Source organism: Equus przewalskii, chromosome 13, assembly GCF_037783145.1.
Source record: "Equus przewalskii isolate Varuska chromosome 13, EquPr2, whole genome shotgun sequence".
NCBI classification, from domain to species: domain Eukaryota; kingdom Metazoa; phylum Chordata; class Mammalia; order Perissodactyla; family Equidae; genus Equus; species Equus przewalskii.
In genome coordinates, this window is record NC_091843.1 from 7,837,765 (window position 1) to 7,865,121 (window position 27,357).

General features: G+C 54.4%; 1 long non-coding RNA gene across 1 annotated transcript in view; it reads left to right on the forward strand.

The window, feature by feature from the left end:
- Positions 1-27,052, forward strand: part of LOC139075037 (uncharacterized) — a 35,630-nt gene extending 8,578 nt beyond the window's left edge. Inside the window, exon 3 of the long non-coding RNA XR_011525058.1 lies at positions 26,600-27,052. This is a non-coding gene — a long non-coding RNA (uncharacterized lncRNA). The remainder of the gene's footprint in view (positions 1-26,599) is intronic.
- The last annotated feature ends 305 nt before the right edge of the window (positions 27,053-27,357 follow it).

A 27,357-nucleotide genomic window follows, 5' to 3' on the forward strand; every position in this document is an offset into this window, starting at 1 on the left:
GCTGTGGGGTGGGGGTGTGACGGGTAGTGTTCACTCCATACATACTTACCAGGCCCAAGCTCTGGGCTGATTCTGCATGTGCTGGGAAAGCGGGTGTCGGGGGAGGGCCCAGGCCCCGGCAGAGCTTGAGGTCTCTTTGAGACCTAGCTGCCTGGGGGTACAAAGAGAATATTCCGGTAGCGTTGCTGTCTTCATGATTTTGCCATATCCAGCCGTCACCTGTGCTATCACTCACTTTATTGTTTTTCAAAAATTGGTTCACCCTGAAAATACTCAGAAAACTATAAAAATTATTGAGAGGAGTCCAAAAAGGCTAACTAAATGGAGGGACGTATTATACTTATCAGAAAGCTCAATATTTTGAAGAAGTCAGTTCTCAGCAAACTGATTTATAGATTCAGTGCATACAACCCAAATCAAAATCCTCACAGGTGTGTGTGTGAGTGTGTGTGAGTGTGTGTGTGAGCGCTCATATGTGTAGCTTGGAAAACATTGTAGAATCTATGTGGAAACAGAAAGGTGAGGGATAGCCATTTTTTGAAAAAGAAGAACAAAGTGGAAGGATTTCCTCTACTGGATGCCAACACCTGTTACAAAGCTTGGTAAGCAAGACAGTGTGCGACTGGTGCAGGGTAGATAAATAGGCCGATGGAGTAGGAGAGAGATGCCAGACGTATATGGACACACGTTTTATGACAAACGTGACATCGCCAAGCAGTGGCGGAAGGACAATCTCTTCAACGACTAGGGCTGGGTCAATCGGATATCTGTATAGAGAAGAAATGAAACTTGATCCCCACCTCACACCATTCGCCATATGAATTTCAGGGGAATTGTAGATCTAAATGTTAAAGGCAAAACAGTAAAACTTCCAGAAAGTAACAGAAGAGAATGTCTTCGTGACCTCAGAGCCGTGGAAAGATTCTTTAATAAGACACAGGAGGTGCTAAGCGTAAAAAAGGATTAACAAAATTGACTGCATTAAAATTAAAATTTAACATTCTTTTTGTCAGAAGACATTAATAAAAGAATAAAAAGGCAAGTTACCGAGCAGGAAAAGATATATTGCACACATATAACCCAGAAAGGACTTACTTGATTGCAGAATAAACGCAGCTACAAATTGACGTGAAAAAGACTAACAACTCAGTATGAAAATGGGCAAAGAGCCAGCACTTCACAACGAGAATGTTCTAGGGGCCAACCAATATGTACAAAGGTGCTGAATCTCATCAGCAATCAGGGAAGTGAGAAGTCAGAGTCCCAATGAGATAACCGGGGCCCCAGCCTGGCTCAAATTAAAATTTTTGACAATAGCAAGAACTGGCAAGGACGTGAAGTAACAGGAGCCTTCACGAAGTGCGGGCCGGAGCGCAGCGTGGAACCACCGCCGCAGAAACCGAGGGCACGATCTTTGTTCATTAAACATACATTTGCCCCGCCTCCAGCAAAACCCCTCCTAGATACACACCCAACAGAAGCTCATACTTCTATGAACCTAGAGACCTGTCTGTGAATGTTCATGGCAGTTTGATTCAAAATGGACCAGAAGTGAGAACAACCCAAGTGTCTGTCCACAGCAGAATGGATGGATAAATTGGGGTGTACTCATACAATGGAATACCATGCGGTGATGAGAATGAATGCAGCACAGCAGTGCACACCTTCCTGGGTGACTCACCAACACGCTGTCCTGGGAGAGAAGCCAGGCACCAGAGGGAACCCACCACGTGACCCCATCTGTGTGACGTCCAAAGCCAGGCATGTGTGGCTGATAAAACTGCAAAGAAATGACTGCCATAAAATTCAGGATGGTGGTCACCTTTGAACAGGAGGGAGGGGTAGCAATTGGGAGGGTAGCAATTGTGGGAGCTAGAAATATTCTGTTTCTTGTTTGCTTTCTGATAAATTATTGAGCTCACATTTTAGTTCTGATGAGAGCTTTAGCCACACACAATGGGCTTCTCCGTGTGTGTTACATTTCACAATAAAAAGTTTAAAAAGAAAAAAATAGCCTTCCAGGGCACCAAAGGGAAGGCAATTTGAAAGAGTCCAGCTCCTGTGGGAGCGCCCTGGGGCAAGAAAGCAAGAGAGAGGATGAGACACAGAACACCAAAGCCCACCTCCCTGCAGGCATCGAATGCCTACCCATCTTGAGCTAGAACTGGGATTCAGAGGAGAGGCTTGATGCAGAGATGCGCATTCGCATGTTTACCACCCGAAAAATACACTCACACAACGCTGGCTGAAAGTCAGGCCAACCTTGCTTCGCTGTGTGGTGGGGCTGGCTGCTTGTCTGGCCAGCGCGCATCGTCCGTCCAGCGCACATCATGGCGTTCGTTCTCAGGAGTCTATTTAAAGCACTTGCTCGGTATACGGCACACTGGAAATTACGGCCTTTGCAGCTATTTACGTTATGATGAAAACATTTAGATGCCAACCAAGGATGCTTGTGCATGATCTGTAGTTTTCAGAATTCTTTTTGGGGCTATGGGAGGCCCAGATTCGAAGCCCCCTGTCTCCCCAGGTGGTGAGTAGACTGTCAGGTGGAGACAGGTGAGAAGGGTTCGCTGGGAGAGGAAAAGCTCTGGAAGCGGAACTGTGCTGGCAAGGACATGGGGAAGGAGCAAGATGGGGCCTGGAGAGTCACCAGAGGGGGCTTGCAGGAGGGGAGCAGGCAGAGCCCCATGGAGCCAGCAAGAGGAAAGGGCGAGGCGCTGGGAGCCTTTGGAAGAACAGGTCGGGTAGAAGGTGTGGAAGGAGAAGGCAAAGAAAGGGAGCACGCCCGGCCCTGTGCGTGTGGCCGCAGCTCCTGAGAAGACCCGACACAGCAACCCCTACTCCCACAGCTGCCTGGAAGGCCTCATGCCCACCCACCTGCCGTGGCTCCCTGCGCCCACTATTGCCGGGGTCTCCCAGCAACCCTGGCCCTGCCCTCGCCAGGTGGGAGCAGGGGAGGAAAAACCACCCTGCTGCCTAGCACTCTGCCGGGGGACAGAGACCCCACTGTGGGTGACTCTGTTTTTTACATCTTTCTTCAGAAAATTGTCAATACCAAAGATAGTGGCCATAATAAAAATAAAAAGTTCAGGGGCTGGCCCCGTGGCCGAGTGGTTAAGTTTGCGCGCTCCGCTGCAGGCGGCCCAGTGTTTCGTCGGTTCGAATCCTGGGCGCGGACATGGCACTGCTCGTCAGACCACGCTGAGGCAGCGTCCCACATGCCACAACTAGAGGAACCCACAACGAAGAATACACAACTATGTACCGGGGGGCTTTGGGGAGAAAAAGGAAAAAATAAAATCTTAAAAAAAAAAAAAAAAGTTCAAATGGTGCCAAAGGGGCAGAAAAATCAAGGTGAAATTGTGCTCTCCCTGAGTCTCTGCTGTAGCCCATTTGCGGAGTATTCTAGTCCCCTCTTGTCAGATTCTCCCCAAGAGAAAAGAGCCAGGGCTTCAGCGTCAGCCAACCAGGGTGTGCATCCCAGCTCTGCCGCTGCTGTGTGACCTCAGACAAGTTCTTTGCTTCTCTGAGCCTTAGTTCTTTGTCTGCTAAATGGGGCTAGGAATAGGACCAATCTCAGAATATAGATGCAGGGATTCTGGGTCCTCCACAGTGTGAAACCCCTTCCCCCATCCCTCCCCCACCAAAGCTGAAAGAGGTGATGTGTCCCCAAGGGCAGGAGAGTGGGACACTGGGTCCTGTCCAACCCTGCCACACACTCAGAAGGGGCTGAGGTCCCTGCCCTAAGGAAGGTCCATTCTAGTGGGCAGGACGGACAAGAAACGAGCTGAGTAATTCAACATGAGGGTGAGATGCGGAATGAGGGGAAACCAATTGGAGGACGTGGGGTGGGGCGCCGTCCCTGTGGAGGGGACCCATGAGGGAGGCGGGAAGGAAGCCAGGCGGAGTCCGAGGAAGGGTGCACCGAGCAGCGAGCAGCGAGCAGAGGGGCCGCAGGGCACGAGCCGGGAGGCAGCTGGGTGTATTTGCATCCGAGGGGGTGAGGGCCTGAGGGCTCCTGCTCGGCCTGCCCCATCAGGGCCTTGGATTCCTGTCTGTCTGGCTCCCACTGCCGCTGAGCTGACCCCCGGGGGAGGGGCTCCAGACCAGGCACCCCTCTGACCCGGCCCAGCCACTCTGGGCCAGCGTGTCAGAGAGTGGGCTCCTGCCCAGCCCCGGGGGGGCCCTTGCCCCCTCCTGGGACTCAGACAGCTGAGGGGCGAAGCTGTCTCAGCCCCAGCCTCCTGCCATCGCAGACCACTCTCTGGCCTCAGGTGCCCAGTCCAGGACTCGGACCAGGGCCCTGAAATGGCCCAGGAGCAGTTGCAGACTGTTAACGAGTGAGTGAATGAATGAATGAAAGAGGGGGCGACTGACTGAATGAAAGGGATGCCCCAGCAGAGAGGCGGCACAGAGAGTATCAGAGTGGGGTGGGGGACCGCCCCTCGCGGCCAGGCCTCATTTACCCGCCGCAGGCGGAGGTGCCTGGCTGGGAAACGGACCCCTCGGAGACTCTGCGGGCAGGGAGGGCCTGGGCCTCCCCCTGGCCCAGTGCTGGCCTCTGGCCGGAGGCAGCCCAGCTACGAAGGCCCCCGACCCAGCTTGGAGGCCACACGCACGCCCGAGGGAAGCCCTGGACAGCGCTCCTGCTCCCAGTCCAGAGCCCAGCCTTTAGAGCCACACTCCAGCCTCTCTGCGGCCCTCCCGGTGGCGTCACGTCCTCGGCTTCCAGGGGCAGAAGCAGCTGCCGGGGCCCCGCGTCCCAGCACAGGTCACACCTAGGGCCAGAGCCAGCACCAGGCCCGGGATTTGGACTCCGGGGCCCCCAGGGCAGGGCAGCCAGCTCTCTGCCCCTCGGCCCGCAGTGGGGCAGGAAGGTGGCTGGGCATTTCAGGACCCATCACATGAAAACAGACTGAGGATCCCCCTATTTTTAGCAACAAAGCTGCCTGTACCTGTCTCCCCCACCGGGAGAAAAAACTCTGATAAACATCCGTTCGCACCAGCCAAATAATTCCTTAAATAAAACAGCTACATTTTGGCATCCACTGCGCTTGAAATATATGCTCCTAAGATTTTTAATATCACATGCAGTCTGCATAATTTTCACCCTGGCGCATCAGCTGCCGACTGTCTTGTTACATGAGTCACTGACTGGTGTCAGGATAATGGGCTCAGTGGGTGTAGGGGGTCCTTTGTTCAGTCCTGGGGTCTGTGTGAGGGACCCGGTTTCCCCTGATCACCCAGGGACGGGACAGGAATCACAGCGAGGCCTACCAGCCACTGAGCTGTGCCTCCTGAAGCCATTCGGCTCACAGCAGCCGGAGTCCTCACTCTGTGGCTTGCCTGTGGCTGAACATCTCCCGTGGTGTCCCCCCAAAGTGGATAGAAGCCCATTTCCTGACCTGCTCGCACGGCCTTCCCTGATCTGGCTCCTGCGGGCTCTCTCACCCAGCTCCCACCAGGCCAGCCTGTGCTCACCGTGGTCCCGGGCACACGGCTTTCCTCTGCTGCTTAAGCACGTGGAGCTTCAGCGAGCCTCAGGGACTTTGCACCTGCTGTTCAGCCTGCCTGGAACGCTTTTTCCGTAGGGCTCCTAAGTGGCTCCAGCTCACCACCTGGGGCTCAGCTCGTGTCCTCCTTATAGAAGCCCCCAGCCCCTGACCCCCTTGACCAGTGGGACGAACACTTCCTGCCCCTCCTCCCTCAGATGCGAGCTAGCTCAGCCTTCTGTTTTATTTTCCTCAAGGACTTTCTGCAAGTACTTGTCTATTGTCTTCCTTCCCAATGGAGGGCCAGCAACATGAGAGCAGGAATGTCACCTGCTTTGCTCACCACGGGAGCTTCAGAGCCTGTGTGGACACAGGGCTCAACAAATATTTGGTAACCGAACAAGTGAATGATTTCTCACAACAGCCCTTAGCAATGCTGTTGCCACTTCTCCCCTTTTACAGATGAAGAAACTGAGACCCAGAGAGGTTGAGTGACTTGCCCAAGGTCACACAGCCTGTACATGGGGATCCTCCCTGGTCCTATGAGCCCCACAGTGGGTCCGGGGTTGAGAACCCAGCCAGAGCACAGCCCTCCCTCACTCCTCAGTGAAGCAAGCTTGGGGAGCACGCAGTGAGGGGCTGAGTGAAGCTCGCCTCATGAAGCAGTGTGGGGGCCGCCACACAGAGAGGACGGGCCTTCAGCCACAGCCCACGGGTGGCAGGACAAGGACCGCATGCATAAGGACGACTGCGTCACTCAGGCCAGCGGCTCTGACCAGCAGCTCGCCTGAGCTTGTCGTCATGAAGTCGGGTCATTGCTGGGCACTCCTGTCGCCATACAGGGCCTTCAGTGAAGGGGACAGGGAGGGGCCACGCTGACTGGGCTCCCCCCGGGTGCCCAGCGCCACACGAGGTGCTCTCCTCACCTTCTCCCAGCCGATCCTCCCAGGGACGGTAGGAGGCAGGGCCGCTGCCACGTTGCATCACAGCTAAGGCGCCATCCATTGAAAAATGCGTTCTGACTCCAGACACACCGAGTGTGCGCGAACGTGCCTCGTAGGACGGGTGAGGCCTGGAATTGTTCGTCTGTCCGACAAAGGAACACGCTCCACTCACGGGGGCCCAGCCGCGATCCGTGGTGGCAGGCCTCCATGCTGCCTGGTCCAGCTCACCACTCTCCCGCCCTCCCCACGGTGCTTCCGGCCTCTGAGCCGTTCTGCACGCTGTTCCTTCTGCCCGGGTGCCCTTCCCGGTCATCCACTGCGCTTCAGCCCAGTGAGCCACTGTCCCCTGCCTGGCCCGGACATGACCCCTCTGTGGCCCTCTCTGGCCTCTGTGTTCTGTAGACCAGGGTCTGGTCGGCAGCTTGGCTTCCTCAGTTCCTCCTGTGACCGAGTCTTGATTCCCCCCAGCAGCTGTGACACAGCTACGATCTCCGGAGCAGCTTCTCCTTACCTCCATGCCGGCGCTCACAGACCCCAATGGGCACAAGAGTCGCGAGGGGCAGCGAGTTTGAAATGCAGAGTCCCGGGCCCTGCTCTTAGAGATCCTGACTGGACGGGTCTGGCGGAGGCCCTGGAATTGGCGCTTCCACACCCCACCCTGATTCTGTTGTGGGGGACTTTGCAAACCACCGCTCTGGGCTTTAGGGTCGGAGGTCATCTTGACCAGCAGGAGGACCCCGAGAGAGTCTCTGCCTCGTGAAGGCATCCTCGGTGCCCTGCTGGTTGTCAAGTGGGAAAGTGACGCAGTGACACGCACGGCTGCCCCGGAGGTTTGTGAGTATAGTGCACATTTGTGAGTATAGCTGAGAACATCCAATTAAAACCTGCTTCACGGGGCCACCCTGTGGCCGAGTGGTCAAGTTCGTGTGCTCCACTTCGGCTGCCCAGGGTTCACTGGTTCCGATCCCAGGTGCGGATCCAGCACTGCTGATCAAGCTGTGCTGAGGAGGTGTCCCACAGAGAGGAAGCAGAATGCCCTACAACTACGATATACAACTATGAACTGGGGCTTTGGGGAGAAAAAAAAAAAAGAAGACTGGCAACAGATGTTAGCTCGGGGCCAATCTTCCTCACCTAAAAGTAAAAAACAAAACAAACCTGCTTCACATGCTTGCTGGAAGATTCCAAGGAGGAAACAGATATGTGGCCACGCCTGGAATGTGAGTCAGTGTCCTGTAAGTGTTAGGGGTGGGGACTATGTCAGAGGGGACGCTGTAGAGAGTGAGAAGAACAGACATTTTTACCAATCTCCCCACGAGTAGGAAGTGCAGATGGAGCAGAGGGACATTTGAGAAGGAGGTTGATTTTCCTCAAGACTGTACTGCGTGCTTGTTGCCCCACGCCTTCTGCCTTCCCAGCTGGCCTGAACAAGCTGGCATGTCCGAGTTTAGACACAGCCCCATGCACTAAAGCTCTTCTCTCCACAGCACCCAGAGTCTCTTCCATACGAGCCTGACCACGTCACACTTCTGCCTGAAACTCTGAAGGGGTCTCCTATCCTCTTGGGATCAAACCCTAGTCCTTCCCTGCGCCCATTGAGCTCTGCGTGGCCAGTCCTCTGCTCACCTTCTGACTCTATCTCACCCTCTCTGTCTCGCCCACGGGCCCTGCTCCCTCCAGCCACCCGCTCTTTGTCCATTCCGTTCCCTTTGCCTGGAACACTTCCCAGCCCTCCCTCTCCCTCTAGGTACATCCCTCGGACCTCAGGAAAGCCTGCCCTTTACACCGCCCCCCCTTGCTCTGAGCTCAGGGGCCCCCATCATCCTCTGCGCACTTTTCAAGGGTGCAGACAAGCATTTACCCGCGAGGTCATTTCGTGCCTGCCCTGCACCCAGGCCATGAGCTCACAAGGGCAGCAGCCATGACCGTCCATTCGCAGGGCCAGCACAGAGGAAGTGCTCCACCAAGGCTGGCTGACAAACCCAGGGAGGCTGGAGGGGCACAGACGTCACTAGGGAAGACCCACCGCGCACAGAGCTGAGACAAGCAGAGGGATGAGATGGGTGAAGGGAGGGTGGGGAGAGACCCAGCTTGGCTCCCTGGGCTGTTTCCACAAAGGATTCATTAACCCCTTGTGGCCCCGAGAGGAAGGGACGCCTGCCCCATGTCTGAGTCAGAGAGGCTGGACCCACTTCCTTGGCCCACACACAACTTGCTGTGTGACCTGAGCAAGTCCCTTGGCCTCTCTGGGCCTCAGATCCCTCATCTGGGAAATAATCATAGCTGCCTCTGTGTTGTTGGAGAAGGTGAGCAATTGAAGGCAGAGTGGCAGGCCCCGCACCTGGCACGCAGTATGTGCTCAGTAAGTGTTAATTCCCTTCTCGTCGCAAATAAGCTTGTAATTTAGTCCATCAGGACAATGTGTTTCCCACAGGAGTCTTCTCTCTCTTCACATTAGCTAGTGGGCCTAAAAAAACACATTAACACCATGTTTTTAAAAGCTGTGTTCTTGGGAGGAGAAAGGAAGGGAAGGGAAGACATTTCTTTGTGAATTTGATTTAGTGAGAAATGGTGTTTGAGTTAGGAAATTCTTGTTTGGGGTCTAATCGTGTTAACTGTGAAGAAGGCACAATGGGAACGGCCAGCGGCATGGGGCCAGCTCATGCTGCTCCCAGGACAGTGACGCAGCCAGTGCGCCCCGCGCCTGCAGCCCCACCGTCAGCGTCGCCCCTTTCAATCACTGTGCTCTCTAGACCTTTCCGTGCAAAAGCAGCTTTTTGGCCATAATGGGTCCCTGAGGGGATGAGGTGGGGGTAGGGAGACACAAGTGTGAGAGTGTGTGTGTGCGTGTGTGTGTGTGTGCAGAGTGGCGGGATCTTGTGTTACACCTGTGTGGTTAAACCACCTCTGCCTGAAAGGAGCTGAGAACAACACGGGGAGGGACCCACACAAAGAAAACAGTCGGGGCTTGTTTTCCACGCTGGGTGAGACCGTGAGTCAGCGGGTGGATCAGGAGGGGGAAGGTTCCAGCTAGACACGCTCTAAGCAGCCCTTGGGTCTGCAGGAGGCCCCTGCGGGCCGGCCTCTGAGCTGGTAGGCACCCTCTGTGTCCCTCCCATACCCCAGCAGGCCTCAGGTCTAAGGAAGCACCAACCCCCTCCTGCTATGCTGTTCACGTCATAAAAGGGGGCACCTACTCTGGGCCACACCATGTAACGTGACAAGCACTTGAGACTGACTGGCTGCCTCACTCAGTTCCCTCAGCAGCCCTGAGAAGTAGGGAATATTATGCCCCTTGTACGGATGGACTGTGACGGTCAGAGAGGTTAAGTCAGTCACCAAGGCAGCATAGGGAGCCCGTGGTGGGGCTTCTGGGGCCGTAAAACCCTCCCTGCAGACAATCTGATGGCACACAGCAAAAGTCCTCGAAATGCGCCTGCTTTTGACCCAGTTGCTCCACTTTCAGAAACCGTGGATTATAGTCAGGCAGTGGCCTCAACAACTCGGCACTCTGCACATCATGAGCAGCATTCCTCATCGTGGTGCAGGACTGGAAGCCACCTTTCAACCGTAGGGAATTCGTTAAGTAAACTCTAGCAGTGGAATACTATGCAGCCATTAAAAATATCCGGTGGATGGATGCTGTTTACTGGTGTTGAAAACATCCGCAAATGAAGGAGCCGAGATGTGAACAGTCTGAGAAGTCCCTGGATCCCAGTCCTGGCTCAGCCACTCATCCAGCCCAGGTGTGACTTCGGGCGAATGGTTGGCTCTCTGTGCCTCTGTTTCTCTGTGTTAAAATAAGGATGTGTCAAGAACTGCAGAGCTTTTACAGGAGTTGTCAGAAGCAGAGGAGTTAATCCCTGTGAGCACATAGACTAGACCTGTAAGCGTCTGCTCTTGTTGGATCTGTGGGCTGCGAAACTGGGCGCCGTTATTTCTTCAAGTATTTTTCCTGCCCCCACCCTCCTAACTACACATATGTTAAGCCACTTGAAGTTGCCCCACAGCTCACTGATGCTCCATCCTTTCTCTTAATTCTCTTTTCTCTTTTCATTTTGGACAGTTTCTATTGCTATGTCTTCACGGTCCCTGACCTTCTGCCGTTAATCCCACCTGGCGTAGTTTCTCGCGCACACTGCGGTTTTCATCTCTAGAATTTCATTTTGTATCTTCTGAGTCTCCATTTAACTTTGTAACATATGGAACGCAGTTATAGTAACTGTTTTCATGTCCCGGTCCACAGATTCTAACCTGAGTGTCAGCTCTGGGTCAGCTCGCACTGACTGATGTTTCTCCTTATTATGGGTTGTATTTTCCTGCCTTTTTATGTGCCGGGAAGTTTTTGATTAGATGCCTTGCTGGGAACTGGATATTTTTGTGTTCCTGTGTTCTAGGACGAAATTAAGCTACTTAGAATAGTTTAATCCTTTCAGTCTTGCTTCTAGGATTCTCCAGGCTGGACGGGAGCAGCGCTCAGTAGTGAAGGAATCAGGGCTGGTCGGCCCCACTGCTGGGGTAAGGCCCTCCGCGTCCCCCTGCCCCGCCATGCTGTGAATGGTGAGGGTCCGTGGTCTGGCCGGGGGTCGGGCACTCGCAGGCCCTGCCTGGGCGCCGTGCCTCTGATCCCCAGGGTGGCCCTCCCCGGGCTCAGCTGGCTCCTCACGCGTGTGCGCTGGTCAGTCTCCGGTGGGTTTTCAAGGGGCCCCTCTGAGTCTCCCTGGGGCTTTCTCTGTGCAGCTCTCTTTCATCTTCTGGAAACTCCAGCTGCCTCGCCATCCTGCACACTCAGCTTAGTCTCTTCAGCCCAGAGAGAGGTCGGGTCTACCCGGCTCCCTCCCCTCCCCGCACCTCAGGCTGTGGCCTGGAAACTCCCTCGAGGCAACAAGCTGGGCCTGGTTCGCGTTGCCTGACACTCTGGGGTCACTGCTCTTCCTTGCCTCGGCCAGTGTCTTGAAAACTGTTACTTTGTATATTGTGTCCGTTTTGGGTTGTCTCAGGCGGAAGAGGGAATCTGGATCCTGTTCCTCTGCTGTGGTCAGAAGCAGAAGTCTCCACATCAGCTGTGATTAATGGCCCGTTAACCCCCACGCTCTGTTGCCTTCTTCAGGGTCCAAGAGCTTTAGAAAAGCGAGACACAGAGAGGTAAAGTGCCTTGCCCAAGGTTGCACAGCCAGTAAGTGGTAGAGCCAGGATTTGCACCAGGCTTGGCTGCTCCAAAGTCCCTTCTCTGTATTCTAGCTGTTGCCTCCGGGCAGGGAGCTGGCCTGAACCAGGGTGGCTGTTTGCAGGGGAGCAAGAGGCCAGGTTTATGCCCCAAGTCCCAAGACTCACATTCACCACCATAGGTGGGCTGGGACTGAAGGCCAAGCCACGGCAGGGCAAGGCCTCTGCAGGTCTGGAGCCAGGTTAGCTGTCCTGCCTGCTTGCTCCGGGCCCTGGACCCTGGTGGTGGTGGTGGTGGGGTCAGGAGTAGGGCCTACCAGGTTGCGTGGGACTGCCCAGTGCAGGTAACAGGCAGGGGCGGGGACATTGGGAGGGGCTGTGTGACAGCTCCCCTCGCCCTCCCCTGTGTGGCAGGACCCCTTCTGGGCCCTGTGTGGCTGCGGGGTGGGAGGGGGAGAAGCAGGCCCGTCTCCCTGGGCCTGTTGGTTCGTCTGTGCATTGCAGGGTCAGTGGGCTGATCAGAAGGCCCTTTCGGGTGCCTGTGTGTGGGCTGGGGGAGTCGGAGCTACCCTTCTTGTGCTGAGATGCGACTGTGTTTGTCACCAAAGAATCTGGAAGGGAAGAAGAAGGGAATTTCTAAAGACTTGTGATTCTCGCCATGAGCTTCCTGCGCAAGTCCCTCAAGTCTAAGAGGAAGGCGCATCCTCTGAGCATCAGGGAATCCGCATCCGCAGACCCCCTGGACAGGCGACCCACCTCCCTGGGCAGCAGCCCTCTCAACTGTTCAATGGGAATAATTCCCAGGACGACTGCAAGGATTAGACACAACGGCTTACGTCAGGTGTCTAACCTGGGTCTGCCCAGAGCAGGTGCCTAGGAGGCATCTGTCGAAGAAATGAATGAAAGAATGAATGCATGCATGCATGCGTGCATGCGTATCTGATCACAAAGACGTCCTGCCTGCTCACCCACCCCTCCCCAGCTTGCAAATCTCGATTCCTCCCCAAGGGAGGCCTAGGCTTTCCTAACCCTGACTCTCCCACCCTGTATCCGCACCCCCCCCCCCCACGCCCAGGAGGCTGGGCACTAAATTCCCTGACCTCAGATCTGTCCTGAAAACCCCACAGTCGAAGTCAAGCGGCGCCAGCCTTTATCTGAGCTCAGCACTTTGACCAGCGTCCTCTTGGGGACTCTGGGAGCTGGGAAGCCATGTTCTATGTCATCATCATAAAATGTTCCTTTGCTCCAAATGGATGCTACTGACTCATTAGAACTGCCATCCTAATTCTTGCAACACCCTCTTGTCCCTCTCAAAGAAAGACTTGGCACGTGAATCGGGTTGCTGTTTTTCTAAAATATAACATTATACTTACATGCAGAAAGCTCAGAGAAGCATGAAGGAAAGGAAACTGAAAGACAATAAGCAAACAAACAAAACTTTCAAAGTCCTCCACAGTCTCTGAGACAGTCCCTGGTATCATTTCAGCCTGCAGGTGTCCAGTCTTTTTCTGTGTTGGAACTAGCAAGGGGCAGAGGTACCTTTTTTTTTTTTTAAATTAAGGTTATAAAAGTTAACGTCCTTGTGAAATTACAGTTGTACATCATTATTAGTCATGTTGTAGGTACACCACTTGACCCCTAGTGCCCTCCCCCCACCCCCCTTTCCCCTGGCAACCACCGATCAGTTCTCTTTGTCCATATGTTAACTACCACCCATGAGTGGAGTCATGCAGAGTTCGTCTTTCTCTGTCTGGCTTATTTCACTCAACATAATACTCTCAAGGTCTATCCATGTTGTTGTGAATGGGACGACTTTGTCCTTTTTTATGGCTGAGTAGTATTCCATTGTATATATATACCACAACTTCTTTATCCAATCATCAGTTGCTGGGCACTTAGGTTGGTTCCATGACTTGGCTATTGTGAATAGTGCTGCAGTGAAGATAGGGGTGCATAGAGCTTCTGAAATTGCTGACTTCAGGTTCTTAGGATAGATACCCAGTAGTGGGATGGCTGGGTCATAAGGTATTTCTATTCTTAACTTTTTGAGGAATCTCCATACTGTTTTCCATAGTGGCTGCACCAGTTTGCATTCCCACCAACAGTGTATAAGGGTTCCCTTTTCTGCACAGCCTCTCCAACATTTGTCATTCTTGGTTTTGGATATTTTTGCCATTCTAACAGGTGTAAGGTGATATCTTAGTGTAGTTTTGATTTGCATTTCCCTGATGATTAGTGATGATGAGCGCCTTTTCACGTGTCTATTGGCCATCCGTATATCTTCTTTGGAGAAATGTCTGTTCATGTCCCCTGCCCATTTTGTAATTGGGTTATTTGATTTTTTATTGTTGAGTTCCAGAGGTACCTTTTAATGAGGATATTTTTTAAAGGTTTGAGGAAAGCACACTCATAATAAAATCCCCATGGTGGAAAGGGTCCATATCTTCCATGCCTGCCCCAGCCCCCTGTTTGTGCTCCTGGAGGGAACCGAGGCTGCATCCTCTTGTGGGGACTTCCAGACAGGCTGTGCTTACACAGCGTGTGTGTCCCCGTGTATGTGAGCACACGCGTGTGTGTTGATATGAGAATGTACCCGCTGGCCAGTAAGTGCTTTCTTCACGTAGCATCCCTCAGGAATGTGTTCCCTTGTCACTCAGTGAACGCTTCCCCCTACAGTGTCCTATCAGAGCCATGCACCTTCATTTATTGAACAAGCTTCCAACCAATTGTAAATGATCTTGCCCACCCACTGTTGGTAAACTGGTAAATGTTGGGCTCTCGGGGGCTGGAGCAGGGAGCCCTGATTTTCAGCGTTTGTCCATTTCTGTGGTGTGAATATTCCCACCCTGGCTGATTGGGAGCTCCTGAGTCATGACGTCACTGAGCGAGCAGCCCCTGCAAGCCTGTGCCGCAGGTTCCGGCACCCCACACCCCACACCCCACCGACGACCTCTGGAACCTCGGTGCGTGTCCGCAATTCTTTCCTTAGAATAAATTCCCCAAAGCGAAACGGCCGTCAGGGCACAGGCACAATCCCAAGGCTTTCCATGAGCAACACCGGACCGCCCTCCAGAAGGAGGGGAGCGGTCCACCTCCCTTAGCCTGGTGTGGGAGACACCTGTCCCTCACCCAGCTTCCAACCATGGCTATTGTCATGCTTTTCATCTCCCCATCTGATGGGGTCATAGCAGCTCGTCTCTATTTTCACTTGCATTGCTGTTAGTGAGTAACTTTTAAAAAAAATTTATAGTCAAGTGAAATTTTATTTGGGCAACTTTTGGAACGTTTCCTGCAGCTCTGGGATTGTGGGTCTCCAGGAAGCGATTTGGGAATCCTGGCTTTGCTTCACGGCTTTGCTCGTCAATGAGATCAAACAGGAGGTCCATTCACTCACCAAAGAGCATCAGAGCTTTCCCAGAAGGCACCTTCCTGTGATGCTCAACCCCATCTTGTCCCAGTCACTCCCCCCACCCCCCCCGCCATGCCCCCTCTTCCTACCTTTGTCTCTGGCAAGTATGACTGGAAATGCCACAATGTTCACCCAGCACACTGTGGGAACTGACGCCAAATAAGGCCTGTGCTTAGGGAGGGTGGAGTTGGGCAGTATGAAATAAGGAGGTCTCCTGAAGAGGTGGCTGTGTGACCTCGGACAAGTTATTTCACCTCTCTGAGTCTCAGCGCCCTCATCTGCAAAATGGGGATGGGGATTGAGGTTGGGGGGTGATAGTATGGCCTATGCAGGATTGTGGCGAGAATTAAATGAGCAAATGCACTTTGAGTGCTTAGTGCAGGGCCTGGCACATAGAAGGTATGCAACAAATGACAGTCATGATCATCAGCATTAGCATTGTTATTATCACACTGTCCAAGGGCTTTGTAAACCACAGGGTTACAGAGGAAGGTGAAGCAGTGACATTACAATCCTCCATGCTTCCTGCAGCCCCTCAGCTCTGATCAAGAAGGTCCCTGTGGACCTGACATGTCCAGCTCCAAAGCTAGTCTTCTCTGGATGGAATGGATCCCCTTTGGAGTCTTTGAACCCAGTGCCTTCATTTAATCAAATGCAAGGACTTTTCTCAGAGCAGGGCTAAAGGCTTCTCCAAGGAGCTTCCTCCAGCAGGTCCCTCCTGACTTTGCTTGGCTGAGGACGAAGGCATCCTAATGGGCTTCCTGGTTCCCATTTCTCTCCCAGCCAATCTGCTCCCTCTGAGAGGGCTCCATGAGTTTTCCAGGACACAGCCTTTCATCTATCTATTCATCCATCATGTCCATCTGTCCGTCCATCCATCCATCCATCACATCCATCCATCCATCCATCCATCCATCCATCCATCCATCATATCCATCCATCGAATCATCACATCCATCTATCCCTCTATCCATCACATGCATCCATCCATCTGTCCATCCATCACATCCATACGTCTATCCATCCATCACATCCATTCACCACATCCCTCCATCCATCGGTCCATCCATCACATCCATCCCTCCCTCCCTCCATCCATCCATCCATCCATCACATCCATCCATCCATCACATTCATCCATCCATCTGGCCATCCATCACATCCATCCATCCATTGGTCCATCCACCCATCACGTCCATCCATCCATCCATCCATCCATCACAATCATCCATTCGCCCATCCATCATATCCATCCATCCATCAGTCCATCCATCACATCCATCCATCCATCCGTCACATCCATCCATCAGTCCATCCATCACATCCATCCATCCATCCATCCATCACATCCATCCATCTATTGGTCCATCCATCACATCCATCCGTCCAACCATCCATCCGTCACATCCATCCACCCATCCCTCCATCCATCCGTCCATCCATCCATCCCTCCATCCAATCATCACGTCCATCACATCCATCCATCCATCCAATCATCACATCCATCCATCCACTCATCCATCACATCCATCCATCCATCTGTCACATCCATCCATCACATCCATCCATCCATCCATCCGTCCATCTATCCATCCATCTAAAAAGCTGATTGCTTAGGTCTGTTCTCAGCTACAACACAGAATTGCAGAACTCATGCACTTGCCAGGGAGTATATTTTCAAGCAAATTAAACAAGAGACACCAAACCTCCTTTCGCTAGCCTTCACAATCTGACCCCTGCCCGTCTCTCCAGTTTTGTGTGTCCGCTCTCCCTCTCCCTGTCACCTTCCAGCAACTCGGTCAACTTGCAGTTCCTTGACCTGTGAGCAATCTCCCCTTTGCCCGTGCTGTTCCCTCAGCCTGGAGGGCTTTTGTCTCTCTTTGCCTGGCCAGCTCCTTTTCATCATTCAGTTTCCAGATTAAATGATTTTTTCTCCAAGGGGACCCTCATTGCCCTACTGCAACCGAAATTCTGCCCCTTCATCATGCTTCCTTCATAAGATGTCGTACTATGTGAAGATGTGCTTTCTTTGTGTTTTTATTCATTTAACATTTGTCTCTTCTGCAAGTCTGTGAGTTCAAGAGGGTGGGAATCCCACCTGTGTGTGCACGGGGGCAGGGCTGGAGCTTAGAAGCGTGCCTGGCAGTGTGCATTCTCGAGAGGAATTTGTTGAATGAGTGAGGTGGTATTTAGCCAGAACTCCATGCGAGAACGGCACTGAGCGAGGATGGCTTCAGAGACAGATTGTCCACCTTCCTTTCCAGATACCCTTCAATCTGTCCTGGAGGCAGCAGATGGCAGCTGGTGGGACGGGACACTCTCCACAGGGACTCGGGCTGCAGACCTGAAATGTGCGTTGGCGGGAAAGCACAAGCCTGTGGAGGGTGGATAAAACACAAAATCCCCCCGTGTCTGCTGCCGGAGCATTGGTGGTTACACAGTGCCCATACTCGTAAGCACCTTGGGAGAGATTCTTGTCTTAGAAGCACGACGAAGATTAGAGCCCAGGCTCCGAATTTAAATGATCTGTATCACAATCCTTGTTCCACCAGGTGTATGACCATGGGCAAGTTGTGGACTTTTCTTTCCCTGTTAGTGAGGATAATAGTGCCTCCCTTATACAGGTTTATGAGGAGTGGTAACCACCCAGTAGATTCTAGCTATTATTGTAATTCTCTTGGGTAACTGATTTGTTCAAAGGCGTGATCATTGTGATTTATGGAATGGCCAAATTTCCCTTTTCACATTGGCTGCCAGGAAGCTCAACATCAATCTTGTGACCCAACCACAGAAACTCCTAGAACATCAAGTGTGCTTTTTGTGAACAGGCTTTATTTGTGGCTCCATTTATGCCCCAACTTTGTCATTTCTTTCTTCACTTGCTCTGCTATTTTTGTGTGTTGCTTGCTCTAACTTATTTGTCCTCGGAAACTGCCTTTCATCTTCCCGGTAAGAAATCTGGCATCTTGTATGAGGAGTTTCTGCTTGCATGTGGCTACTTTTGTCTCCTTAGTGAGACAGCGGGTTTAAGGGCTACCTCCCAGGCACTTTTCAACCCTCCCCTCCCCCTGTGGTTAAGTGGTGCATTCTAAGCCGAGTGGATGAGTTGATGAAATGTTAGGAAGGCGAGGAACTCAAAGAAGCTCCCAGCCTTTGCTTCAAGAGAGGAAATAACTGACCCACGAGGTCTCTGCTCTCTCAAGTGTCCATAAAACTAAAAACAGCTCCGTGTGGGAAAGGTCAATGACCAGGGCTTGAGCTTCCTGTGCTTCCAGACCCCAGAGAGCAATGTGGATTCTGGAAGAAGGAGTGGACAGCCAGGGGGACTTTGGTGGTCCCAGAGCTGCCTCACTGGTTGGCCAACACGAGGCATCAGGCTTCATTTTGATTCCTGGGAGTGGCAGAGATTCCCAGGAATCTCTGGGAATCTCTGGCTCCCTCACCAGCATCTGGGTCATCCTCTTTGTCCTGGATGGCATATTTCACGTCTTCTCATGAAAAGGTGGACAGTCTGGCAGCTCTGGGCCCCCAGCCCCACACGGCAACCATCCACCCCTCTTCCGATGGGTGCAAACCCCTGGCTGCTGTGCTGGGCCCCACGGCCTCGCCTGCCCCCCACTTCTGCCTGCCCCTGTTGGTGTCTGAGGCTGAGCCCTGGTTGACGGTGACATGGATGATGTGGGGCCCAGGCGGCTTTTCTTGCCTCTTGGAGACCCTCTGCCACCCTGCATAACCGTGGCGGGCACTTGTCCTGTTAGGGTGTCCTCAGTTTTCCCATTTGCAAGTTGCAGCCCCCTCTGTGGGACCTCCACTCCTCTCAGACGCCCATCCCCACCCCATCCTGTTCACCCAAATCTTTCCCGTCTTTCAGACCTGAGCCGTCCCATCTCCTCCGGGAGGGCTGCCAGGGTCCCCAGGCAGCCCCTGTTCACATACCCTCATGCTGTTCTGTAATTATTTGCCCCCAGTCCTGCCACATACACACAGGCCTCGCACATGCTAAGGACTCAGAACGTGCCTGTGGAATGAATGAATGAGGGTGTGGACCAAGCACGAGCCACAGGACTGAGAGGCCAGTGTTCACGGGGACTCAAGCAGCCGAACCCAGATCTGCATGTGGGACTCAGAACCCTAGGTCTCCTACGAGAGCCCTCTGGCCAGGCCCCTGGACCCCTGCAGTCCCCCTGACTGCTCTCCAAGGCCAGACTTTGCCCACGGAGCCACTGTCCGCCCGGCCACCCCGCTGCTGTGCCGTCCTGGGGAGAAAGATGCCACAGCGCTAGCCGGTCACACCAGCGGCCCCTGCCTGGTCAGCCGCCTCTGCGGAGAGGAGCAGCCCCACAAGGAGGCCGTCTTTCCTCCTCCCCAACCCGCTCCCACCGCCGCCCCCTCGCTGCGCCGCTCCCCGCCCCCAATCCTCGCTCTTTAATCGCTATTCCGGGGAGCAGGAAGAATGTCGTAGATGTTGCATCTGTTTTTCTGGAAGACTGCGAAGCCGCATTAAAATATGCGCTCCGTGGGCGTCGGATAGGCTGGGGCCTCTCCGGCAGCTTAATAATGGGGGAAGGAACTGAGGAAGGAAGAAATGGGAGGGACAGGCAGATGGACAGACAGAGAAGGACGGACAGAGAAGGAGACGCTTGGAGAGACACAGAACACCGAAAGTGGCAAAGATTCAAAGAGCGACAGAGCCAGAAAGAGACAGATAGGTAGAGTAAGGAACAGATGAGAGAGAGGAAGATGGGGAGTCTGTGGCCGTCGCCACGGTCCTGATTTTCAGCATTCTCCTGACGGGCCCTGGACAGAGATGTACGAGGTTTACCCTCAACATCCACCGTGCGAGGCCTGCGAGATGCACACAGCGGTTACTTCTGGGAGCAGCAGTGACCCGCTCACGGAGCCCTGCCCGGCCTGGGCCGCGGCGTGGAGCCAGGGTGCTCGCCTCCCTTGCACGCTCTTGTCTCCATCTTCTCCGGGGAGCTGGCAGGAGGCAGGGCTGGGCTCCTTGCAAACTTCCTCCATCCCTGTGTCGCCTGGGCTGGGACAGGGCCCTCCGTGTGGGCAGGCTGGTTGGCGGGGGCAGCCTGTCTTGCCGACGGGGGCTGAGCATAGGGTGACGGGATGAGGAAGGTGTGTGTGAGCGAAGTCCACGTGAGGGAGGAGGCGAGAAAAGTAGAGGATTGGGGCGGCTCTGGGCGGGCGGGGACGGAGGAAGACCATTTAGTGAGCGCACGCTGGACACTTAGACATCGTCACTACCCCATTTCACAGATGGAGCAGTGGAGGCTCAGAGACGGAAGGTGCTTGCCCAAGGGCACACAGCCAAGGGGGGCCCCCGGGAGAGTGCAGAGCGGGTGTCTGACCATTCCCTGGGCCCCTCTCCCAGCAGCCCCCATTTCTGTTTGGGGATCCACGTCGTTTGGGGCTGCTGACTCCACTCTGGGCAGGGGACAAGCCCATGGTCCAGGCTGGGTGGGGGCCTCATTCTTCCCTTCTGGTGACAGTGGCTGGAGCGGTGGGCAGGAGGCAGGGCCCCAAAGATTGTGATGCCTGACCAAGGGGCTGGGCCTGGGTCCTGTGGGGCAAAGGGTCTCAGGAGGACCCGAAGCAGCGACTGGAGAGGGCTAGGGGTCAGGCCAAGGTCCAGGAAACAAAGGCAAGCGTTCGGGTATTGATAAACCCAGCTGCCCATGTGGCATCACAAGCCGTGGTGTGACTGATGGCAATAAAGACCGTCAGAGAAGGGCCTTGTCTAGCTGCTCACCAGTTTTACAGATGGGGAAACAAATAATTTCTTTAGTGCAGTGAGTTCAGAATTGTGTCTCAGAGCAGTTCACCCGGAGGAGGGGCCGGGGGTCTCAATGACCATTTACATGCCACATCTGTGCCCTCTCCCCTTCCTAGTTGTCATTCCACAACCCGCCCAGCCCTTCAAGTCCTCTACACCCCATGGAAGGCCAACCCTCGTCCCAGCTCAGGCTGAGCCCTATTGCCTTAAGGCCCCAGCCACAGTGAGTGGTTTGGGGGAGGAGTGAGCTAGATCCACCCAATCTCAGCAAATCCCAAGAGTCTCGTCTGGGGCAGACACGAGGGCAGGGCATGCTTGCTGACCCTCTGGAGATGTCTGAGTTTACACGAAGATCTCCCTGACAGATACTAGAAGCCATCTGGGTACCACGAGGGACCTCAGCTCAAGAATGAACCTCACAGACAGACAAAGGAAGGCAGACTTGACAGAACCACTGACAAATGGGGCTGGAGCCCTGATCAAGCCTCACCTGGAGCCCATACATGCTCAGCTTCTGAGCTACGTAAATGGATAAAGCTCCCCTACGGTCTGCATCAGCCTGAGGGGGATTTTGTCACTTTTATCTTGAATGATGCGTGTGGCATAGTAGGGTCAGGCCGCAGATCTGAGTTTAAAACCTAGCTCTGGGGGTAGGATCTTTGGTGGGTCACTTCTCTCTCTGAGCCTCAGTTTCCCTACCCATAAGATGGTGATGATAACCCCTGCTGGACTAGGCTGTTGGGAAAGACAACATGACTGGCACCTCTGGACACAGGGCTCGGTACCAAGTATGGCTCCAGAACTGCATGTTCCTGGACCCTCTCCCTCAGGGTACAGACTGGTCCTGCTCCCGGGTTTATAAGAAGACCCCTGAAATGCCATCCCCTGGGCTGGAGTATGGCGGCTGCTTCGAGTTGGGGCCAGGAGGTGTTCTGATTATGGTCCCTGGGGGTCCCCCGGGAGCCTGGGCATGGAGCCCCAGCCAGCTCTCAGACCCGTCTCTGATAGGCCAGGCAGCCAAAAATAGTTGCTTTGCTAGGTTTCTAACAGGAAATCTATTTCAGGCCTGGGAGAAAGAGTTCTTGACCTCCCCTCTCGGACAGAGGCGCTCCCATGACCTCATGCAGAGGGGCAGGAGCATCCAGCAACCCGAGAGCCTCCACACAACCCTCACGCCCGAGGCCTGCTTCTCAGGGAGGGCCCAGCTCGCGCAGGGGCTGGATGCGGGCGGCGCCTCTGTTTGCATCATGAGTACAACCCAAGTGGAGAAACCCTTACACACTGCACTTGACAGGGAGAAGCGGGGACCCTCCATGTCCTGCCCCACCCCCTCCTCAGCATCCGTGGCAGACAGTGTGCTGGCAACGTCTCTCAGAGATATTTAACGCGAGACAAGCACACACACGCGGGCCCTTTTTCTTATACTTGTAGAATCGTACTTCTACAACTTGATCTTTAAAACGGCTTTATTGAAATAGAGTTCACATATATAAAATTCTCCGGTTTGAAGTGTACAATTCAGCGACTTTAGTATATTCGGAGTTGTGCAACCATCGCCATAACCAATTGTAAAATATTTTCTGTACTCCAAAAAGATACCTGCAGTCCTTAGCCGTCACCGCCAATCCCTCTATGCTCCCGGCCCTGAGCAACTGCTAATCTCCTTCCTGCCTCTCTAGATTTGCCTATCGTGGACATTTCATGAAAACGGAATCATTTACTACATGGTTTTTTGTGACTGGCTTCTTTCCCTCAGCACAATGATTTCAGGTTCATCCCTGTTGTAGCACGCATTGGTATTTCACTCCTTTTTATGGCTGACTAATATTCCACTGGATATATGGTACAGATGCACCACACTGCATTTGCCCATTCATCAGCTGATGGACATTTGGGTTGTTCCTGGCTTTCGGCTATTGTGCACAAAGCTGCTGCAGACATTCGTGCACACGCTTTTGTGTGGATGTGTGCTTTCATTTCTCCTGGGTGCACACCTCGGGGTGGAATTGCTGGCTCGTGTGATGTCTCTTTGTTTAGCCGGTTGAGGCACTGCCAGATCGTTTTCCAAAGCAGCTGCACCATTTGACACGCCCGCCAGCCATGAATGAGGGCTCCCGTTTCTCCATTCCTCACCAACACTTGTTGTTGTCTGCTTTTCGATTACAGCCGTCCTCGTGGGTGTGAAGTGGTGCCTCAATGGGCTTCTGATTATCAACCTGACTTTTTTTTTTGACTTAATATGTCTTGGAGGTGTTTCCCTGTCATGGACCCATCGTAACCCTTTCGATACCTCCATAGCACTCTCCTAGAAGACTGCACCCTGTTTAATCACTCCCCTCTTGGTGGACACTTGGATTAGTTCCTGTCTTGGGCTGCAAGGAACACCTCCAGGGCAGGGGAGGAGCCCCGAACAGGTTCAGCCCAGGCCCCTGGGAGGGAAGTTAGAGGACACCTCCCAGCCCTGGCTGGTATCTCCTTGTGCAATGGAAAGGGCTCCCTGCGCAGTTTTGGCCCAGGCTCTGCCCTGGATATGCTGTGTGACCTCAGGGCAAGTTACACAGCTTCTCTGTGCCTCCTGTTCCCCACCTGTAAACTAAGGCTTGGACTAAGTTCCCCAGCACCCTGCTTTGCTATTCCAACCCCTCCTTATTCCGGTAATCACTCTTATGCCCTTGGCAGCTGCATTACAAACATTTTTTCTTGCCTTGCCTATCACAGACCCTCCGCTATAGCTTCATGACTTCATTCACCTCTCTCAGAAATCCTGAGATAGAGGCTCAGCTGGGCTTATGGTCTGACTGGAGGTTCAGAGAGGGTGAGTGACCAGCTCAAGGATTCCCAGCCACCCAGCCACTGTGCCATGCCATCAGCCAGAGCCGGGCTTCCATCCTGACTCTGCAGCCTCTTGGCCAAGTGACCTCGGGCAGGGGGCATTTCTTCCCTCACCTCCAGTGTCCCCTCCGTAAAGACAGGATGGTGACTGTTCTGGGAAGTCTTTTTGCCCTCAGACCTGCTCTCTGCTCTGAGCCCCGGAATCCGACCTCCATGGGGTATGGCCCAGGCCCCTGCACCCTCTGACCTTGGGTTGGCTTGGCCAATAGGAGGCTCCGATGGTGCTCAGAGAGTGGGAGGGGAGAAAGGCTGGGCATTTATTCCCCTGGCTCCCTCCTTGCTGGGTGGGCAGGGGGTGGCTGTGGCTGCATCTCTTTAACCAAGGCCACGGCTCCTGTTCTCCCCACTTTGCCTCTCCAGGCCTAGGGAGGAACAGCTCCCCATAGTTGGCAGGCCCAGGGACTCCTCTTCAGTCTCCCCTTTGCTGGGGCCTGACTGATCTGGCGACCCTTCCCCAAGGGGTTATGAAGAGGATTGACTGAGAAAAGACACTCATTCATCAGTCCCATTTCCCACGTCCAGAATCCAGAGTGTCCTCTCCACCCGACCCCTTCCTCTCCTGGGGGCCTGGAGGAAGGGGTCCCTATTGTTCCTGCCTCTTCCTTTGCCCATGAAAGATCTGGCTACTGGAAAGCTCCAGAACCCAAAGATCACGCCAGCCTTGAATCTTGGCACCAGCCCGATCTTAGCAATTGGAAATAAACTGGACTGAAAGGCTGTGACTTCATTCCAGGGGAAGAAACTGCTCTTGGGCCCAGGCAGGCTCCCACGTGGCGTGTCCCCCACCCGCTGTGTGCTCCCAGGACCTGCCAGTGTGCGCACATAGCCCACTCTTCAATGACACACCCCTCCACACCCACGGAGAGCACACGTGCCACACCCCACAGACTTATGACACACATACCTGGGGGAAGAGCCATCCTCGCCCCCACACAGGTACACACTCTTCTGCTGGCACCTGCCAAGGGCACTGCATGGGCATAGGCTGGGGAGAGGCCCGTCCGGGACTCCTGGAAAACCAAGCTCAGGGAGACCAGCCCAGGCCAATGGGCTGGTGTGAGTGTGTATGTGTGCGGGTATGTGTGTGTATGTGTGTGTGTGTGTGTGTGTGTATGCATGGCATGAGTATGTTGGTCTGATGTGTATGTGTGTGTATGTGAGTGCATGTATGTCTGCTGTGTGTGTATCTGCTGTGTGTGTCAGGTGCAGGTGTGTGTGTCTGAGATGTTTGTGTGTGTAGGAGGTTGCCCTTACACCCTACCTGGCAAGGGGAGAGGGAGGCCGCGGTGCACCGTTAGGCCCAGAACAGCTGTGATGTCGAGGTAACCTCTCTCTCCAGCCCACCCAGGACAGACACCTCCAGTGCTGAGACGAAGGGGAAACCTCACCCAAGAAACTGGGACTACTGTCCTCCACGCTCCTGGCCCTAGAAGAGAAGCAGAGGGAGGAGTGGCCCTGCGCCTAAAACCCCTCGTGCCACCTACCTTAGAGGCGCCCCTCCTCCTGGCTGACAGCCCGCTCACCCTGGCATCCAGGCACTTTTGTGCAGTGCACAACCTGCACAACCATACACAGTGGCCCTGACAGCCGCTTGCTGAGTGGGTATGAGCAAGCCACTTCACCCTGAGCCACAGTCTCCTCATCTCTAAAATGGGGGGAAAATGGTATTGCACAACTTTGTGGAGATGGGGTTAAAAGGTATAGCACCTGTGGAAGCCCGGGCCCACAGCAGGGGCTTGGGCACTCAGGGCTGGCTTTCTCTGGCACCCCTCAGTGCTGTGCAATGCACAAAGGCCAGGGGGAGTATGCTCTGAAGGGGTTAAGTCTTGCAGTCAGAGTGAAGGGGTCAAGGGTGCTGCCCACCGGCCCAGGACAATGGGCCAAGCAGCAGGACCTTCCCAGAGGGGCAGCAGCTGTGTGTAAGCCGGGCCTCCCGTTGCCCGTTCCAGTCAGCATGCGGGAGAGGGGAAGGGGCAGAGCCGGCCGACATGTGCCTGGCTCTACTAGCTCTCAGACGCCATCGGTCACCCCACAAAACCATGGGGAGAGGCTCCCTCCCTCCCATGGCACGGACGAGGGAGCTGAGCCAAAGAGGAGGCAGGCATTTGCTGGCCATGCAACTGCCGAGCAGAACTGCCGAGCAGCACTGGGACCCGGTCGGTCGTATTAACTGTGTGTTTCCGATGCTTTGTGATCTGGAGCCTTGTTGTCTAACCCTGGAGGGACTGCCCCCGAGGAGCTAGCCAGCTCCTTGAGCTAGTAAACCGCTCACCTTGAAGAGTGTCTTTCATATGCAAACTAACCAATCCAGAGCCCGCACTCAGAGCCACTGTCCCCCGCCCCACCAGCCCAGGACCCCGTGCCAGGCAAGTAGGGCAGCCGCTCCACCCCAGAGCCCGCTGGAACTACTCAAACTAGCCAGTCCTCAGCCCTCTCACTCTGCCTTGCCCAGTCCTTCCCGTGGAAACCACAATACAGGCTCTGGCCCACGCGTTCCCCTGGCTCCCCTCTGCCTCGTCACCAACCCTGCACCTCCCTGCGTGGCCCTGCGTGGCCCTGCGTGGCGTGGCCCCTCCTCTTAGGAGCTGTGAGGGACAGCCTTTTCAACGGCAGTCATCTCCTGATCTGCTGGCCTCACCAAACCCGGATATTAACAAAACCTATATTTTAAACCGCTGGTCACAGCTGGTCCCCAAGACCTCACGCGTAACCCCCCTCGTGCCCTACCTGAGCCCTTCCCCTGGGACAGAGCCTCTGGGACTCTGCGTCCGTGTGCAGTATGAATGGCTTCCTTCCCTCGTCTCTGTCTGGTGTCCCAGTTCACCGTGGTTTGGACGTCTGTGTCCCCTGAGCCCGTGTGCAGAGCCCAGCCCCGGGCTCATCTGACTGACATCTGTCTCTTCCACAGACCACGAACCCTGTGAGGGTGGAACCCGGCAGGCACTGGAGAAGCATCTGTGCTGTCCCCGAGCCCATCCCCTCTGAGGCAGATGGGGATGGACTCCTGTACCCATTTCACAGGAAGGAAAACAGAGGCCTAGGGAAGGGAGGTGGCCACCCCAGGGCCACACGGCAGGCCAGCGATGGAACAGGGTTTGAATCCAGGCCTGAGCCCTCGAAGTCCGGGATGTTTCCTTGGCGACCGCGCTTCAGGATCTTGTGCTCCAGCCTGCTCGCTGCAGGGGACAGGTCTGCACTCGGCCATTCTAGAAATGCCGAAAGTGAGAGGCCAGCCGTGCCGCAGGGAGGGGGCACAGGACAGCGAGCGGGGCTGGGGCTCTGGGAAACCATGTGCCACAGGCCTTTGAAATGGAGTTGAAAAGAAGACCTGATTTATAAATAGAGAAGAATCTCGACTAAAGCAACAGTTGTCCTGCTTTTTCTTTGGAGCTGCCGGTGATGCCCCCAAACAAGCTGGCGTGGGGGTGCTCTATTTTGGAGGCTCCCTACGCTGCCCCCTTCCCCAGCCAGGGGCCTGGTCCCCTGCTTCTCCTTGGACTCACCCTGAGTGGATAGACGCCCCGGTGGGGCCCAGGACAAGTTCTGCAGTGGCCTCCTTAGGTCCCTCCCTGAGTACGCCGCACCTATGGGTGAGTGGATGGGCGGACGCAGGGACCGGGGACAGGATTTCACAGCGCCCTTCCCAGTGAGATCCTCCCTGGTGGC